We start from the raw sequence: 18937 nt of genomic DNA on the forward strand, positions 1-18937 counted from the left end.
GAGCAGAATTTTCCTTAAAACAGAAAGTAAATTAACTTTTCTTGCAATAATCTTAACATAGATTCCTAAATGTCATATAAGTATCAACTGACACTAAAACTCAAATTCTACAATATGGACACCTTGACAATCAGCCTATTTCATATTGTTTAGATACCACTCTCCTGGTCATTTGTGAGCTTTCAGTGTGAAGCCTCCTTTCACTGACTTGATTAGCCTCAAAGTCAGAAATACCCCTTAGTTCTATATATCAATGGTGGGACACACCATTTGGAAAGGCTTAGGGCATTCCTCTTGAAGTTCCCAACTTAGCTCCTGTTTCTATAACTGAAATCCTGGCATACCCAAGGTTACACAGTCACTCACAAAGAAATTCTCAGAGACTTCAGAGTCCTGTTGGTAGCATCTCAGCATCACCAGCATTACTCTCATTGTCAATATCTCACAAAATTACTTGACATTTTATAATAGAACCCAGAATGGTTGGTTATGAGCAAGGTTGGGAGATGACAGAGCAGAATAAGGAATATAGGTAAAAAGTTACTCTAAATAAATTTTTCTATCTAGTAGCACAGGATGGTGGCAAAAATAAATGTTTCATTCCTTTCATTAAGTGGCTAAACAAAAAAAAACTTCAAGAATAGAGCCAATAAATGCAGATCTAACTCTTTAATGTCTCCAAAAGTTTTTGAAGAGATGGAAGGGGTCAGGGGACCTCTGAGGTCCAGATATCCAGTTTTGTTTTTTTTTTAAATGAAACAAGAACCAATCCAAAAGTAAACAGTGACCTATCTGATTTAATTTTAATGGGGGTGGGCAACTAGGAATGAAATGTCCCTAACATATTAACATTAGGTTTCATTTCACCATTCTTGATCCATTTTTTTTGCTTCCATCCTAGTTAAACCTCTTTTTTTTAATGTTAAAACATATTTTTATTATTTATAATGTATAAATATTTTTCCTTACTAGCAGCATGTCCTCAACCATTGATGAGTAACATCAAAATATTTAACTCATATACTTTCAGTTATTTTCTTAAACTTTATTAGTCAGTAGGAATTTATTGTGCAATGCAGTCCAGCACTACATTTATCTACTGATAAGAAGACAGAAAGGGGTAATAGCAAATAACAGTTAATTATTTAACAGTTATTCATAAGCTCATTTGCATCTAGTTTGCATATTCCTAACCTCTAATATTGTAAAATAATCTGAACATATTTAAAGTAACAAAATACTCTCAGTAGATAGTGTTTACCCCAACAATCCACTTGTCTTAATGCCCAAATAACAATCATCCAAATCTGCATTCTGTTTGACTTCAGGAATCCAATATCTGTGGAATCCCTAAAGAATGGATCTTCTACAAATATGTGCTAATTATCTCCTCAGCAACTTGTTGCCTCAGCAACCATGTCTCCAAGCAAGTCATCTCTTAGCCTATTTTCTATTCTCAGTATAGAAACAGAGACCCAAGCCCCTCCCCAAAACAGTTAATTAGAACTTTTAACATTTAGCACAATGTTAAGATTTAGCTCAAAAGCTGTGTAGAAAGAAAACCTTAACCTATGCATTACACTGGGAACTAGATAATGACTAGTATAACTAGGGGACTGTAGGCTATCCCCAACCGCCAAGAGTTCCCTTATAGTTCCCTTCCCCTCATTTACCAGGCTGTACCTGAGGCTGAGGCAGCAACTCACCAACTCCTAGTGAGCATGTCTTTCAATTCACTCTCCTCACAGGGTCAGGCTTCTCCAAGGTGTAAGTGTGGTTTTCTTGCAGGAAGAATGGCTATTTCTTCCACAGCTACAGGAAGCACAACATGCCAGTTAAAATATAGAAAAAGGATCAATGCTACAAAGAAGACTAATTCTTATACAGTTAACATTTGAATACCATCAGTTTGAACTGTGCAGGTCCACTTACAAGGGATACTTTTCAACAAATATAGTTAGCCCTTCATATCTGGGTTTCCACTGTGGTTTCCCAATACTGTTTTCCTTCCCCAGATACAAGAGCTGACTACAGTTAAGTTTTGTGGGAGTCGAAAGCTATAGGTGGATTTTTGACCGCCAGTGTCTGTGCCTCTCCCCTCCTCATTGCTCAAGGGTCAACTGAACTACTTTATTATGTAGTACAATTTAGCTCCTCATGTGACAAAGATCTATCCATTCCAGAATAGGATCTTGGCTTTTCCATCAGCATAACAAAAAAATAAAATAAAGAGATGTTTATCTAAATGAAGGAATAATTTGATTGTCCCTCAAAGAAAAAGAGAAAAACCACTGACACTTTTAACATAACAGCCCTCCCCACCAACCCCTACCCGCTCCTCCAGACATAAAAGTTGTCAAAGTTGCTAGAATATAGAATTTTCTATTAGCTAGAGGAAAGTGTATTATTCAGTTTAATCCTAGCAAACACCTATGAAGTGGGTATTATATCTCCATTTTTACAGAAAAGACTGGTCTGAGAAAGTCCAGTAATTTTGTCCTCAAGTCACCAAGGCCTTTCTGACTCTAGTGCTTTGGTAGACAACTCAGGAGAATGTGACCATGGCAATGCTATGAGGAAAGGAGATCTAGCCAGAAGGAATAGAAAGAACTAAGACAAGAGCAACAGGAAAACACCAAAGCTAACATGTGCCTATGGGCAAGCCTGCACATCTATCTTCCAACTTGCATCTACAGGAAACAGCATAACCTAGACAAACAATATCTCTTCCTGTCTGGCTTGAGTTTAACTCTAATATGCTGGTTAGTTCAAACTGCCTCATGAGTCCTGAATATATGGCATTCAAGATTTATTTTTCTCTTCTGACAAATACACTCATTTTCTGAAATCATTTTTTATTACTTTATTAGTTCATGTTGAAGAAGTCTGAAGTCAAAGCTCTAAAGTCATTTACCCTGATATGTGAAGGCTGCCAATACTATTCTTACTTTACAATTCAGAGATCTAATGTGTTTCTGGGCTCTTCCTTATCTACGATTTCATGATTACTTAGCCACAAACAATAAGAGAGTAGTTTTGTACTCTCCTTACTTTGTTTTGTTTTGTTTTTAATAACGGAAAACTAATATACTTGAAAAAACACTCCATGCCCAATTTTAGCCCAAACTCAAAGACTAGTAGAATAATTGACACAGATTCTGTTCAAAAGAATTACATAGTATGTTACAAAATCCATAAACATTTTGAGTATGCTAATTAGTTATTAAATCTAACAAGGGGAATTATGTGTTTTAATTTTGTTTTCTGCAACTGGATTAACTAATCCATTTAACATTTAGTATCAAGAAAGTATATTTAGAACATCATCTAAAATAAATCTACCCTGTTGTAGCTGCAGTTGATCCTGTGTTTTGTCTTACAGAGTGGAAACAAAAAGGAAAATGGAGAGCTTTCAGGTACAAAGATTTCTTTGGAAATGTGGTACACGTTCACTCTATGTAGCAAAAAATACTTAAATTTCTCAAAAATTTCTCAGCCTAATTGTCCCAATAGTGAATGTGCTAGTATGTTGTTAATTGGCTGAGTAAAGTGCTATAGAAAATATAGATATCTAAATACCTTAATAGGTAAACCTTTTTTCTTTTTCTTTTCAATTTTTAAGGGATTTTCTATGAAATATTAGACAAATAACTAAAAAACAAAGTTAATAAGATGTACTTACAAATTTATAGGATACTCAAGTTAAAGTGTAAACAGATCAATAACAGAAGTGGAATTTTAAAAAGCAAAAACAAGGGAAAAGCACCTGGGCTAAATGGGCTCCATAAAATGTCTTTACATATGTGTATCTATTTTTTTCTTTTTTAAAAAAATTTTTACTACAGTTTACATTCAATATAATTTTGTAGTATTTTCACGTGTACAGTATAGTGAATGTATAAACTTTTTTATCATTTAAATATACATGTAAAACATTCACACTTTTTTTGATGGTTTGTTTTTTTTACAAACTAAAGCATGCAATATAAAGCTCAAGCCTCTCTAAATACCACTCGGGTCCCTCTGATAGGAGCTTAGTGTAAATATAGGCCTGTTTTATATGAAAATATGATTCCTCCAAAAATGTGATAGTCAATAGATAGCCTTTTCTTTTTCAAAAATGGTATCACGTTGTACATTCTACAACTTACTTTTAACACTCAGCATCCCATTTCTGAGATCTATTCTTTTTACGATGTATCACTATAATATATTTCTTTTAACTACTCTGGTAGTGTTTTCTCCAACTCTTTTGACTGAGTCCCATAGTAAGACATATATTTTAAATCAAGACGCAGTTCACACTTGTGACTATGAAAAAGTAAAACAAAAATCTTACCAAATAATATCTACCCACACATTATGTGCAATGAACTCTGTTATTTTATTTCCTTTCAATTCTATTGAGATATAATTAACATATAACATTATATTTAAGTGTAAAACATGATTATTTTTATATATATTTCAAAATGATCATTGTGAGTTTAGTTCACATCTATCAGCTCATATAGTTACAGTTTTTTTCCTGTGATTAGAACTTTAAAGATATACTCTTAGCAACTTTCAAATATACAATACTATAATGTTGTTAACTGTAGTTCCCAGGCTTTTCTTTTTTTAACTAAATATGATAAATATAAAAAAGCCAAAAATATAACTAAGAAAAATATTGAAATAGTCAACTAAAAAAAGTAACACTATCCAGAAAGTGACACTATCCAAATAAAAATATTATTTAACATTAGGTATATTATTGATGTGCTTTCTATCACTAGAGATCAGTTTTACATGCTTTGGAATTTTAACTGGAATGTATATATTCCTTTATGTCTGACTTCTTTCACATACTATAGGGTAAGGCAAAAGTAGGTTTACAGTTGTTCATATGGAAAATAATACAATAATTAATAAATAATACAAGAATAAACTGTGTTGTGTTTACTCACAATTATAAACCTAGTTTAAAATTAAATAATATTTTTGAGATTCTTATGTATTTTGCATGCATTTGTACTTTGTTCCTTTTAATTCTGAGTAGTATTCTATTGTATGATTATACCACAATGCCTATCCATTTTCCTGTAGATGGGAAGATGGTAAGTTCCTTCCAGTTTGGGGATATAAATTAAGTGTTATGAACAAATTTTCCTGGGGACATGTATTTTATTTCTTTTCAGTAAATCCTGGCAATGAAATTACTGTGTCATATGTTAAGAGATATTTACTTTATAAGAAAGGCCAAACTGTTACAAAGTAGGGTGCCATTTTATACACTTCTCAACAGTGTAAAGAGTGTCTCCAGTTTCAATTAGTACTGACATTTGGCAGTAATGTTTTATTGAATTTACTGGAGTGACATCAGTTCACCAACCCATACAGGTTTCAAGTATACAAAATAAAACATCATCTGCATACCGCATCGTGCACCTATCACCCCAAGCAAAGTCTCTTTCTGTCCCCATTTTCCCAACCCTTTGTCCATATGACTATTCTTAGATAAGTACCAAGTTGTTCTGATCACAATGGCCTTGTAGTATAGCTTGATATCAGGTGGTGTGACACCTCCAACTTTGTTCTTTTTTCTCCAGATTGCTGAGGCTATGCGGGGTCTTTTGGTTTCCATACCAGTTTTTGGAATATTAATTCTAGTACTGGGAAATACACCATTGGTATCTTGATAGGAACTGCATTGAATCTATAAATTACTTTGGATAGCATGGACATTTTAATGATGTTACTTCTGCCAATCTATGAACATGTTATATGCTTCCATTTATTTGTATCTTCCTCAATTTCTTTCTTCAGTATCCTATAATTTTCTGAGTATAAGTCTTTGCCTTCCTTGGTTAAATTTATCCCTAGATACCTTATTTTTTGTTGTTGTAATACTAAATGGGACTGTTTTCTTATTTTTTCTTTCTCATAGTTTATTAGTGGTATGTAAGAATGCCATCAATTTCTGAATATTAATTTTGTATCCTGCTACTTTGCCAAATTCACTTATTAGCTCTAGTCCTTTTTATGGAGTCCTTAGGATTTTCTATATATAATATCATGTCATCTGTGAATAATGACTGCTTCACTTCCTCTTTTCCAATTTGGATGCCTTTTATTTCTTTTCTTATCTGATCACAGTAGCTAAGACTTCCAGTACTATGACGAATAACAGTGGAGAAAGCGGACAACCCTGTCTTGTTCCCAGTGTTAAGGGAAATGCTTTTAGCTTTTGTTCATTGAGTATGACGTTGCTTGTAGATGGCAGTAATTTTTTAAATTTTAGCCATTTGATTGGATACATGTGGTATCTTGTGGTTTTTAATTGGCGTTTTTGTGACTAATATTCTGAGCATCTTTTTATGTTCTTATCCTCTACTTTTATGATTTTTATCAAATATTTACTCAAATATTTTTGCCATTTTCTAATTGAAATGTTCAATTTTAGTATTAAATTTGAAAGAATCTTTACACTTTAGATGTCAGTCCTTTGTCAGAGATATGTCACAAATATTTTTTCTCTGTAGCTTGCATTTTATTTTAATAATATTTTTCAATTTTCAATCGTAATGGTGGATTTTGGATTGAAGTGTATATATTTTATGATGTTAAGGAAAAATACATCTATTCCTATTTTCTTGTGAGTTTTTTATTAGAAATAGAAGTTGACTTAGTCAAAGCCTTTTTTAGCATCTATAAGAAAACCATAAGATTTTTCTTCCGCACCCAATCAAAATGGAAAATTATATTAGTAGATATCCTAATGTTAATCAGTCTTACATTGTTGAGATAAGTTCCACTGAGTCACAGTGTACTACTTCCTAAATGTGGTGTTGCACATGCTATGGTTATATATATGGTTATATTTTAATTTTTTATTAATAAGTAATATTTATTTATATTTTTTGTTTTACATTTAACAAATTTAGGCATACATGATTTGCTTGTATTGTGGAATCAGTGTATATATTTTATTTCCTCTCAAGTAATTTATATACCATTGGTACTACTTGATGTCTAAAGTTTATAAAATTATTCTGTAAAACCATAGGGCCCTGTTGCTTTTCTGTGTGGTAATTCCTTGATAACTCTTCTACTTCTTCTGTACAAATAAATTTATTTATGTTTTCTATTTTTACTGAAACCAATTTTGGTAAACTACCTCTTTCTAAGAAAATCTCTCTTATTCTAGTTATCAATTTTATTTGTATAGAGGTATACCAAGTTGTATCATGTGATTTTTTTAAAGTTTCTCTATATTAATCATCATTTCTACTTGTCATTTATTATTTCATATTTTATTCCTTTTCTTTTTGATTAAATATACTAGTAATTTATTGATTTTGTTGATATTTCCAAGGATCAATGATTTTACTTACTGATTTGACCTGCATTCTCTGTGTCATTAATATCTATTTATTATCTTTAGTAATTGCCTCTTGTGCTTTCTTTGAATGTCCTTTGCCATTCCTTTTTTAGATTTGAGTGGGGAACCTCATTTTTATTCTTCCCTTTATACTCATAAAAAATTGTTATATTTTTTGGTGCATAGGTACTTATATCTTCATAATGAATTGCATACTTTAATATTAGAAGGTATCCTATGTTTCATTTTTTTGTTCTTGTTTTTTATTTAAATGTATTGAGGTAACATTGATTAATAACATTATATGTTTTAGGTATACAACTTTATAATACATAATCTGTATATTCTGCTGTATACTCACCACCCAAAATCTAGTCTCCTTCAGTCACAATGTATTTGATGCCCTTTACCCTCTTCTCCCTCCCTCCACTCCTCAGTAATCACCATACTGTTGTCAGTGTCTATGAGTTTGTTTGTTTTGTTCATTTGTTGCATTCTGTTTTATATCCCACATATGAATGAAATCATAAGATTCTTCTCATTTTCTACCTGACTTATTTTACTTAGTTTGATACCCTGAAGATCCATCCCTGTTGTCACAAATTGTAATGTTGTATCTTTTTTAAAGCTGAGTAATATCCCATTGTATGTATGTGCCACAACTTCTTTATCCAATTATTGGTAAGGACACTTTGATTGTTTCTACATCTTGGCTGTTACAAATAATGCTGCAGTAAATATAGGGGTACATTTGTTTTTAAATATTCAGCTAGGTACCCAGAAGAGGGATTGCTGGGTCATGCTGTAGTTCTATTCTTACTGTTTTGAGGCACTTCCATACTGTTTTCCACAGCACTTGCCTTATTTTTATCATTGTTTTAAAAATATTTTTGTTACCATTTCTAATTATCATATCATTATTTTCTTCTTTGAGCCATAAATTATTTAGAAGCAATTTATTTTTTTTAATTTCCAGACATATGGGTACTTCCTAGTTGTCTCTGTGTAATTGGTTTCTAGTTTTACTCTGATATCCCAAAGCATATATTTCTTTTTATTTATTCTACCAGAGTTTGTAGAGTTAATTTGTTTAATGTTTTCAGTATATTTGAAAAATTCCTAAACTTCAACTTTTCAGATATTGATTAAGCTTTCTCAACTATTTCTGAGATTCTACTCAAAATATTTCCTCTATCACTTACACTTTTTTCTGAAAATGTATTTCATTTCATTCATCTCTCCATGATTCAGATTAATCTTTTCTTTATTTCTTTTAATCTGTCATTTAGTTCATTCCCACTCCACTGATGTATAACCTGTTAAGCTAATCAACCGAATTCTGAATTTCAAATAATGATTTTAAAAACTTTCTTTTTTCTTCATGTTTACTATTTAGAGTCCTTGGCAAGAGTTCTCAAACATTTTTTTTTATTATTTCAGTAAATGTGTTTGCCATGGTTTTCTTAAAGTCTGACTATAAAAACACTGTAATTTGGATCCTCTCTTAATCTTTTCCTATTGTATATTATTCTTTATTTTTAGCCACATTATCTTCTCTCATCTTGTGCCTGGATATTTTGGTTGAATACCAGACATTTAATATGACATTGTAGAAATAATGTAAGGCACAATAGCATATTATCTTCCTCCATAGAGAATTTAAATTTGATTCGTGTATGTGGCAGCCCCAAAGCATCTTAATGTAAAAACTAAGATTGAAAGTGAGGTGATTTTAAGCTGGACTTATATCCCTACAGGAGCTCTTTTGTTACTCCTCCTGTGTGCAGTGTCTCAGAGTTCCAACACACAGAAGACGGTCAGGGGCAGTTGATAGAGCTCCCATTCCATTTCTGCTACTAGTCTCATAAAATTGTCAATGCTCTATTCATCATTTCATCCCCTTGACCATGTCTTTTGGAATTGGCACATACCAATAGGAAAATCTGTTCCCAAAATCCAGATTTATCAGACTGACATCTCTTCCAGATTTCAACCTTATTTTTTTTTTCACTGTCTTGTATGCTTTTAAAAATATCCATGGATCTTATAGCAATGGTGGACTATGTAATAACCCTTTCATTGTGAACAAAAGCTAGAAAGCATAGCCAATATATAAAGATTAAGGAAGGCACAAATACTTTCATATGTCTAAGAACAAACAATGCTAATACACTTTAGATCAGTGATTTTCAACCTTTTGCCTCTTGTGGTACATGTAAACTAATTACTAAAGTTCGGTGGCACATTAAAATATATTATGCCAATCTGACAAAAACTAGGTAAAATTTTTATTCATTCACATCAGAGGCTATTGTGCTGTTGGCTATTGTCATTTTTTTTATTTGATAATACAAAGAGAAAGAGGTTAATGCAGGCCCTTGACTAAATAGTCAACTATGGAATTTTTTTTTATTTTTAATGATCCAATACACTTGTCTCCATTTACCCACCACCACTTTCCCCTGCATCACCCACCCCCACCTTGGCTTCATCCACTTCTCCTTCACACATGTTCCTTGATCTGACCCTTCCTCTTCCACTCCCTGCTACCCCCCTCCATCTCTCCCTCCCATCCTTGTCAGTTTCGGTTTCTTCTTTCTTTCAATATTGTTAGTCATATTTTCCTTACCTGCTTGCTTTGCTGATTCAGTTCCACTTATAGGTGAGATCATATGGCGTTTATTTGTCTTTCACTCGGTGTATTTCACTTAGCATAATGCTCTCCAGTTCCATCCATGCTGTCATGTAGGGTAGTTGCTCTTTCTTTCTTTCTTTTGCATAATATTTCATAGTGTAAATGTATCATAGTTTTTTGATCCACTCATTTACTGACAGGCACTTAGGTTGCTTCCTGCATTTGGCTATTGTAAATTGTGCTTCTATGAACAGTGAGGTCCATAGGTTCTTTTGAACTGGTGTGGGATTCTTAGGATATAATCCCAGCCATAGAATCTCTGGGTCAAAAGGCAGTTTCACTTCTAGATTTTGAGGAAATTCAACACTGTTTTCCACAGTGGCTGCACCAGTCTGCATTCCCACCAACAGTGGACGAGGGTTCCTTTTTCTCCACAACCTCACCAGCACACGTTGTTTGTTGATTTGTTTTTGATGGCCATTCTGACCAGTGTGAAGTGGTATCACCTTGTGGTTTTAATTTGCATTTATCTGAAGGCTAGTGATGATGAGCATCTTTTCATATGTCTCTGGGCACTGTCTATGTCCTCCTTGGAGAAGTGTCTGTTCAGGTCCTTTGCCCATTTTTTCTTTGGGTTGTTTTTTCTTCCTGAAATAGAGTCGTGTGAGTTCCTTATATATTTTGGAGATAAAACTTTTGTCCAAAGTATCACTGGCAAATATATTTTCCCATATGGTTGGCTACCTTTTCATTTTGCTGATGTTTTCTGTAGCCATGCAGAAGCTTCTTATTTTGATGAAGTCCCAATTGTTTATTATTTTTTTTATATCCCTTGCTTTAGGGGACATATTGATGAAAATATTGCTGTGCAGAATATCTGAGTTTCCTGCCTATATACTTCTCCAGGAGTTTTATGGCATTGCGAATTACATTTAAATTTTTATCCATCTTTAGTTAATTTTTGTGTATGGTGTAAGTTGGTGGTCAAATTTCAATTTTTTGCATGTAGCTGTCCAGCTCTCCCAACACCATTTTTGAAGAGGCTATTTTTACTCCAATTTATGCTCCCATCTCCTTTGTCTAATATTAATTCACCATAGAAACATGGGTTAATTTCTGGACTCTCTATTCTGTTCCATGGATCTAAGTGTGTGTTCTTATGCCAGTACCTGTTTTAATTACAGTGGCCTTGTAATATATTTTGAGGTCAGGTATTGTGATCTCTCCTACTTTGTTTATCTTTCTCAAAATTGCTGTGGCTATTTGGGGTCATTTATGGTTCCATATAAATTTTTAAAATGTTTGTTTTATATCTGTGAAATACATCATTGGTATTTTAATAGGGATTAGGCTGAATCTATAAATTGCTTTGGATATCATGGACATTTTGATGATGTTACTTCTTCCAATACATGAACACGGTATATGCTTCCATTTATTTGTGTCTTCCTTAATTTCTTTCTTCAGTGTTGTATAGTTTTCTGCATACCAGTCTTTTACCTCCTTGGTTAAGTTTATATCTAGATACTTTATTTTCTTGTTGCTATGGCAAAGGGAGTTCTTTTCCTGATTTCTCCTTCCGACATTTCATTGTTGATGTACAAAAATGCTTTCGATTTCTGAATATTGACTTTGTATCCCACTGTTTGCCACATTCATTTGCTAGTTTGTGTAGATTTTTAGTGGAGTCTATGGGGTTTTCTAGGTACACTCTCATATCATCTGCCAACCATGATAGTTTTATTTCCTCCTTTCCAATTTGGATGCCTTTTATTTCTTTTTCTTGTCTGATCACTGTGGCTAGGACTTCCAATACTATGTTGAATAGAAGTGGTGAAAGAAGACATCTTTGTCTTGTTCCCAATCTTAGTGGGAAAGCTTTTAGTTTTTGCCCATTATGAGGTTGGCTGTCGGTTTTTCACATATGGCCTTTATTATGTTGAGGTATGCCCCCTTTATTCCCACTCTAATAAATGTTTTTATCATAAATGGGTGCTATACCTTATCAAATGCTTTTTCCATGCCTATTGATGGTATCATGTGATTTCTGTCTTTCCTTTTGCTCCTGTGATGTATCACGTTTATTGATTTGTGAATATTGAACCATCCTTCCATCTCTGGGATGAATCCCACTTGATCATAGTGGATGATCTTTTTAATGTATTGCTGGATGTGGTTTGCCAATATTTAGTTGAGAATTTTAGCATCCATGTTCATCTGTGATATTGACCTGCAGCTCTCCTTCTTTGTTGTGTCTTTATCTGGTTTGGGTATGAGGATGATGAGGATGAAAGAGTTTGGGAGTCTTCCCTCTTCTTGGATTTTTTGGAATAGTATGAGAAGGACAGGAGTTAGCTCTTCCTTAAATGTTTTGTAAAATTCTCAAGTGAAACCGTCCAGTCCAGGGTTTTTGTGTGCCGGGAGTTTTTTGATTACTGTTTTGTTATCACCAGCTGTTATCGGTCTGTTCAGGCTTTCTGTTTCTTCTTCATTCAGTGTTGGAAGGTTATATCTTTCTAGAAATTTGTCCGTTTCATTGAGGTTTTCAAATTTCTTGGCATATAATTGTTCACAGTAATTTCTTACAATGCTTTTTATTTCTGAGGTATCAGTTGTTAGTTCTTCTCTTTAATATCTGGTATTATTTATTTGGGTCCTCTCTTCTTTTTTTGATGAGTCTGCTTAGATGCTTATCATTTTTGTTTATCCTTTCAAAGATGCGTCTCATGGATTTGTCGATCCTTTGAATTGTTCTTTTAGTCTCTATGTCATTCAATTCTGCTCTGATCTTGATTATTTCCTTTCTTCTACTCTCTATGGGCTTTCTTTGCTTTTGTTTCTTCAGTTCTTCAAGCTGGAGGGTTAGGTCATTGTTTTGAAATGTTTCTGGGTTTTTTGGGTTTTGTTTTTTGTTTGTTTTTTTTTTAATGTAGGCCTGTATTGCTATGAAGTCCCCTCCCAGGACTGCCTTCATTGTGTCCTAAAGGTATTGGACGGTTGTATGTTCATTTTCATTTGTTTCCAGAAACTTCTTGACTTCTTCTTTGATCTCACTATTGACCCATTCATTGTTTAATAGTATGCTATTCAGTCCCCATGTGTTTGAATGTTTTTGATTTTTTTCCTTGAGGATGGTTTCCAGTCTCAAGCCCTTGTTGTCCGAGGAAATGCTTGTTATGGTTTTGATTCTCCTGAATTTGTTGAGGCTTGTTCTGTGTCCTCTCATGAGGTCTATCTTTGAAACTGCTCTGTGTATATTTGAAAAGAATGTGTACTTTTCTTCTTTGTGATGAAAGGTTCGGTATATGTTAGTTCAGTCCATTTGATCTAATGCGTCATTCAGTTCCATAATATCCTTGCTGATGTTTTGTTTGGAAGATCAATCTTTTTTTGACAGTGTGGTGTTAACATCCCCTCCCAATAGTGTGTTGCTGTCTATATCTTTCTGAAGTCCTCCAAAACTTTCCTGATATATTTCAGTCTTCCTATGTTGGGTGCATATATGTTTACAAGGTTTATGTCTTCTTGATGGATTCTTCTTTGAGTATTATAAAGTGTCCTTCTGGGTTTCTTTTTATGACCTTTGTTTTGAAATCTATTTTATCTGATACAAGTATTGCTACCGCAGTTTTTTGTTCCTGTCCATTTGCTTAGAATATTTTTTCCATCCCTTTACTTTCAGTTTGTGCTGGTCCTTTGTTCTGAAATGGGTCTCTTGTAGGCATTGTATGTGTGGGTCATGTTTTCTTATCCATTCAGCTATCCTATGTCTTTTGATTGGGCCATTTAATCCATTTACACTTAAAGTAATTATTGATAGGTACTTATTCATTTTTTCCCTTTGTACTTGTGTTCCTCTCTTTCTCACTCGTTTTCTTCATCTTCTTAAAGCAGTTCCTTTAGCATACCTAGCAGTTCTGGTTCAATGCAGGTATATTCCTTTAGCCTTCTTTTGTTTGGGATACTCGTTATTACACCTTCCATTTTAATTGAGAGCCTTGCTGGGTAGAGTGGACTTGGTTGCAAACTTTGTTTTTCATTACTTTGAATATTTTTTGCCATTCTCTTCTGGCTTGCAGTGTTTCTGTTGAGAAGTCAGCTGCTAGCCATACAGGGGTCCCTTTGTATGTTACTACCTCCTTCTCCCTTGCTGCATTGACAATTCTCTGTTTGTCTTTGATATTTGGCATTTTAATGGTGATGTGTCTTGGGGTGAGCCTCATTGGTTTCCTTTTGAATGGGACCCTCTTGTGCTTCCTAGACTTGTGTGACTTTTTCTCTCCTCCAATTAGGGAAATTTTCCATCATTACTTTTTCAAAGAGGTTCTCTATCCCTCGCTCCTCTTCTTCTCCTTCTGGTATCCCTATCATATGGATATCATTACATTTCAGATTATCCTGCATTTCCCTCAACACCTCTTCATTCTTTTTGGGTCTTTTTTCATAGTCTTGTTCTTTCTGGAAGATTTTTCTTACCTTATTCTCCAGCTCACTGATTTGTTCCTCTGCTTCATCTATCCTGCTTTTGATCCCTTCTACTGTGTTCTTCAATTCAGAAATTGTATTCTTCATTTCATCCTGTCTCTTATTCATAGTTTCTTTGTCCTTTTTCATGCTGACATAGTTTGCAGTAAGTTCCTCATAGTTTCCCTGTAGTTTTTGATAATTCTCTCTGAGCTCACTGAGCTCATTGAGCTTCCTGAGGACCGTTGTTTCGAACTCAGTATCTGATAGTTTGCATGCCTATATTTCATTTAGTTGTTTTTGTGGGGATTCCTCCTTTCTCTGACTGGGGGGTGTTTCTTTGTCTTCCTGTTATTTGTGAGACTCTTCATTTTTGCTTCTGTTTCTTAAATTAATCTGTCTTGACTTCCTGACTGTGGTGTGAATTTGTATGATAGGCGGCCTCTTATTTTTTCTTTCTTTCTTTCTGGATCTGCCTCTGGTGATGTCAGCTGTTGACCCTGTCTTACCTTTGGCAGTCTTTAAGAGACTTCCAGGAATCTATTGTCTGTGTCTCTCTCCTCTAGTTTTTTATCCTAGCCACTATGCCCTCAGCATTCAGGGCCAGGCAGAGTCCCTGTTGTAGGCAGGGCGATTGAGTCCTTTCATGCTGCTGCCACTCAGGGGAGTGTTCTACCTGAGCTAGAGGGCTGCTGCCATATGGGAGAGGAGTCTGTCCCTGGATCCCCTTGGCTACTCCCTCAGTGTCTCCCCAATGCCTCTGTCTCAAGACTTTTCTCAAGCATCTCTCGACCACTCCACATCCCCCTAGCCAGGGATCTACTATCTGTCACTGCCACTCTCTACTCAGTACCCATGCTTGCACAACACCGGGCCAGGACTGAGCCTCCTGGGGTTTTGGCTATTGTGTCCTTTGACACTACTGCAGCTCAGGGGAGTGGTCTGCCTAAGCAAGATGACAACTGCAGAATGAGGTTGAGTTAGCACTGGGATACCTGCTGGTCACTTTCTCAGTCCTCTCCCCAAAGCCTCCTTCCCCAGTCTCTCCTCCAGCATCTCTAGCCCACTCTGCTCCTCCCTCTGCTGGAGCCCAAGTAAGTGGTTGGCACTCCAAATTTTTGCTTTGGCCCTTTAAATGGTTCTTTTGAATCCCCCGCTGCCTGTCTCTGGCAGAGAGCATTGCTATGCTTTTTGCAGCTGTCTGTTTGTGTGTTTTTTGGGCTCTGGTGCTGTAGGCTGGAGATCCCCACTTACAGTTTAGACCCTGCTCTTCTCAGTAGGGTCCAACTGGCCATTTCAATATCCCTCTGGCACTGCCGCCCTTAGGCTCCTAGCCTACCTTCTTAAGCCTCTACATTACTCCTTACCAGTTAGGTTGTGCTAAAGTTGATTCCTCTGTCTGTCTGAGGTTTTAAGGCTCATCTCTCACTATTATTCAGTTGTTTTCCTGGTGATTTCTCCACAATATAGTTGTAATTTCATATTGGTCCTGGGAAGAGGTGAGTGTGACTTCCACTCACTCCTCCACCATCTTGATTCTCCAAGAATTGGATGTTTTAAAAATTCTTGTGGCACACCAGTTGCAAACTGCTGCTTTAGAGTGTTGATTATTTACCCTCATGATCAAGCTGTTGACTAGGAGCTATGGCTCATTGTTGTGGCCCAGCATCACAAGAGAATAGTGTACCACATATTGCTAGCCTGGGAAAAGATAAAAATTCAAAGTGTAGTTTCTACTGAATTTATATTGCTTTGCACCATCATAAAATCTGAAAAATCATTTAATTCGAATTGTTAAGTTGGGGACCATCTATTCTCATTTCTCTACTCAATTTTATCCCATTCTTTCTTGAATTCACCTTAATCAGTCTTGTTTCTCACTACTCCACCAAACTCTTTTTAGAAAGAACATTAATGTCCTCACATTTCCAAATTCAAAACTTCCAATGTCATCTTGCTTGAATTATCAGGATAAAATCTAAAGCCTTATCAAGCATCCAATATTATACCTGCTCTTTTCCCACCTCCTTTCTCTCCTTATCTCATCCATCACACTTATCCTCTCTATCTCCATTTTAGCCACACCAACCTTTTTGTTGTACCTCCTCTATGACAACTACACACTCATTGCAGTGTTTTTCCACTTGCTACTGTTCCTGCTGTCAGAAGCATTTTCCCCTACTTATCTACAAGACTTTTTACACTTCATTTCGGTTTTGGTTCAAATGACAAATTATCAAAGGGAACTTTCCACGCTACACAAAGAATCATTATCTGATCCCATTGTCCTGCTCTATTTTTATTCTTAGCATTTATTGCCTCCAAACATATTTCATATGTTTTTGTATATTGTCTCTCCCACCTAAAATGCACCTCCAGTTCAAAGCATTATCCCCAGTTCATCGATATAGTTCAGAGCTGTATTCAAGCACTGATATTTATCAATAGCGTTAAATAAGTATTTGTTAAGTAAATGAACAAACTAGAAATAATGCAAACTAGTCCCAAGGACTTAGCCATAAAATTATGTTGATTTTCACTACTAGCCAAATTTTGTTGGTGTAAGTAGGCTAAAGCAACAGAACACATATTAACTAGTTTTTCATTTCCCCAACTAGATCATAATAATAAATAAACTAATGAGAAAAAAAGAAGACACTAATTATGACTTAGAAGACTTGGGAAAGCAAATAGTGAAGAGAAGGCCTACTTCTGTTGAACATGAGTGAAAAAGAACTCTGTGTGTCTGAGTTTCTGAAAACGGTAAGCTGTTATGTTGCCCATCTGCTTGTTCATCTAATATTCTGAGCTCCAACTTGAACCTTTACAATATACCCAGAAAATAAACTACTGAAAACATATGATGAGTGGGGACACAGGGGTACAAGAAGGGTCAACCCATGGTCCAAGAGCAGGTACATCACACCCAATACCAACCATATAGTATAAGAAAAACCCCAGCCATTAGAGTATTTTATTTTGAATACCAGGGTGAGAAAAGAAGAGAATGGTAATTTTCATTTTTTTTCTATATACAAAACCCAAACAAAAAGCCTTTCTTTTAAAAAGGAAACCATTTTTCCCAGGGCTAGCATAGGCTCAGTTTGTTGGGCATCATCCCACAAAGCAAAGGGCCTCAGGTTGGATTCCTGGTCACGTGGGCCTGATCCCCAGTTGGAGCACATGCAAGGAGGAACGGATTGATATTTCTCTCTCACACCAATATTTCTCTACCTCTCTTTCTCCCTACCTTCCCCTCTAAATAAATAAATAAATAAATAAATAAATATTTTTTAAAAATGAATGATTTAAAAAATAAGAGATAAATAAAAAGGAAATAATTTTAGTTTGCTGCAGTATGGTACATATTTATTTGGAGATGATCATAGAAGTACCCAAAGTAGCACACATAAAACTGTCTCTACTCACATAGATAAATGGGGATTGTGTAAGCTAACAGACATATATTGGGTTATTTCACTATCTATATTTACCTTTCCTAAAACATAATGTCTTTACTCTGCACATAACACCTCTGTAATGTCTCAGCCTTATTCACCCAACAAAAAAAAAAGAACTACTAAACTTCGTGACAGCATGGATTGACTAGGAGAGCATTATACTAAGCGAAATAAGCCAGGGGGTAAAAGACAAATACCATATGATCTCACCTATAAGTGGAACCTAACCAACAATACAAAGATGCAAGGAAAATAAGACCAGCAACACTGAAAGGAAAAGAAATCAACAGAGACAAGAGGGAAGGTGGGGGCAGGGAAAAGGAAGGGAAGGGGAAAGTCAAGGAACATATAGCAAGGACTCATGGACAAAACGAAAGGGGAGGGAAGGTGGAAGGGGGTGAGGGAAAGTGGCAGGGGGTAGGCAGAGACAAATGTATTTGAAAAAATAAATTAAAATAAAATTTAAAAAAATAAAAAATAAAAAATTGACAAATACATAAAAAAAACTGAAAGAACAAATATTTCAAATATTTTATGGAACCAAAAAAGACCCTGAATAGTCTCAGCAATCTTGAGAAAGAAGAAAAAAGTAGGAGGGATCACAATATCAAATATCAAACTATACTATAAGGCCACTGTAATCAGAACTGTCTGGTACTGGCATAAGAACAGACACATAGGTCAATGGAACAGAATAAAGAGCCCAGAAATAAACTCAAGTCTCTATGGTCAATTAATATTTGACAAGGAGACAGGAGCATAAAATGGAGTAAAAATAGCCTCTACAATAAATGGTATGAAGAGAGCTATACTGGTACATGCAAAAACAAATAAAGGTAGACCACCAAATTATACCATACACCAGAATAAAATCAAAAAAGAATTAAATATAAGTGATGACACCATTAAAGTTCTAGAGGAAAACATAGGCAGGAAAATTTCAGTTATCCCATGTAGCAATATTTTTGCTGCTTTATCTCTTAGGGCAAGGGAAATAAAGAAAAAATAAACAAA

Source organism: Pteronotus mesoamericanus, unplaced genomic scaffold (assembly GCF_021234165.1).
Source record: "Pteronotus mesoamericanus isolate MK-2021 breed Mesoamerican mustached bat unplaced genomic scaffold, CSHL_Meso_final contig_74, whole genome shotgun sequence".
Lineage (NCBI taxonomy): Eukaryota > Metazoa > Chordata > Mammalia > Chiroptera > Mormoopidae > Pteronotus > Pteronotus mesoamericanus.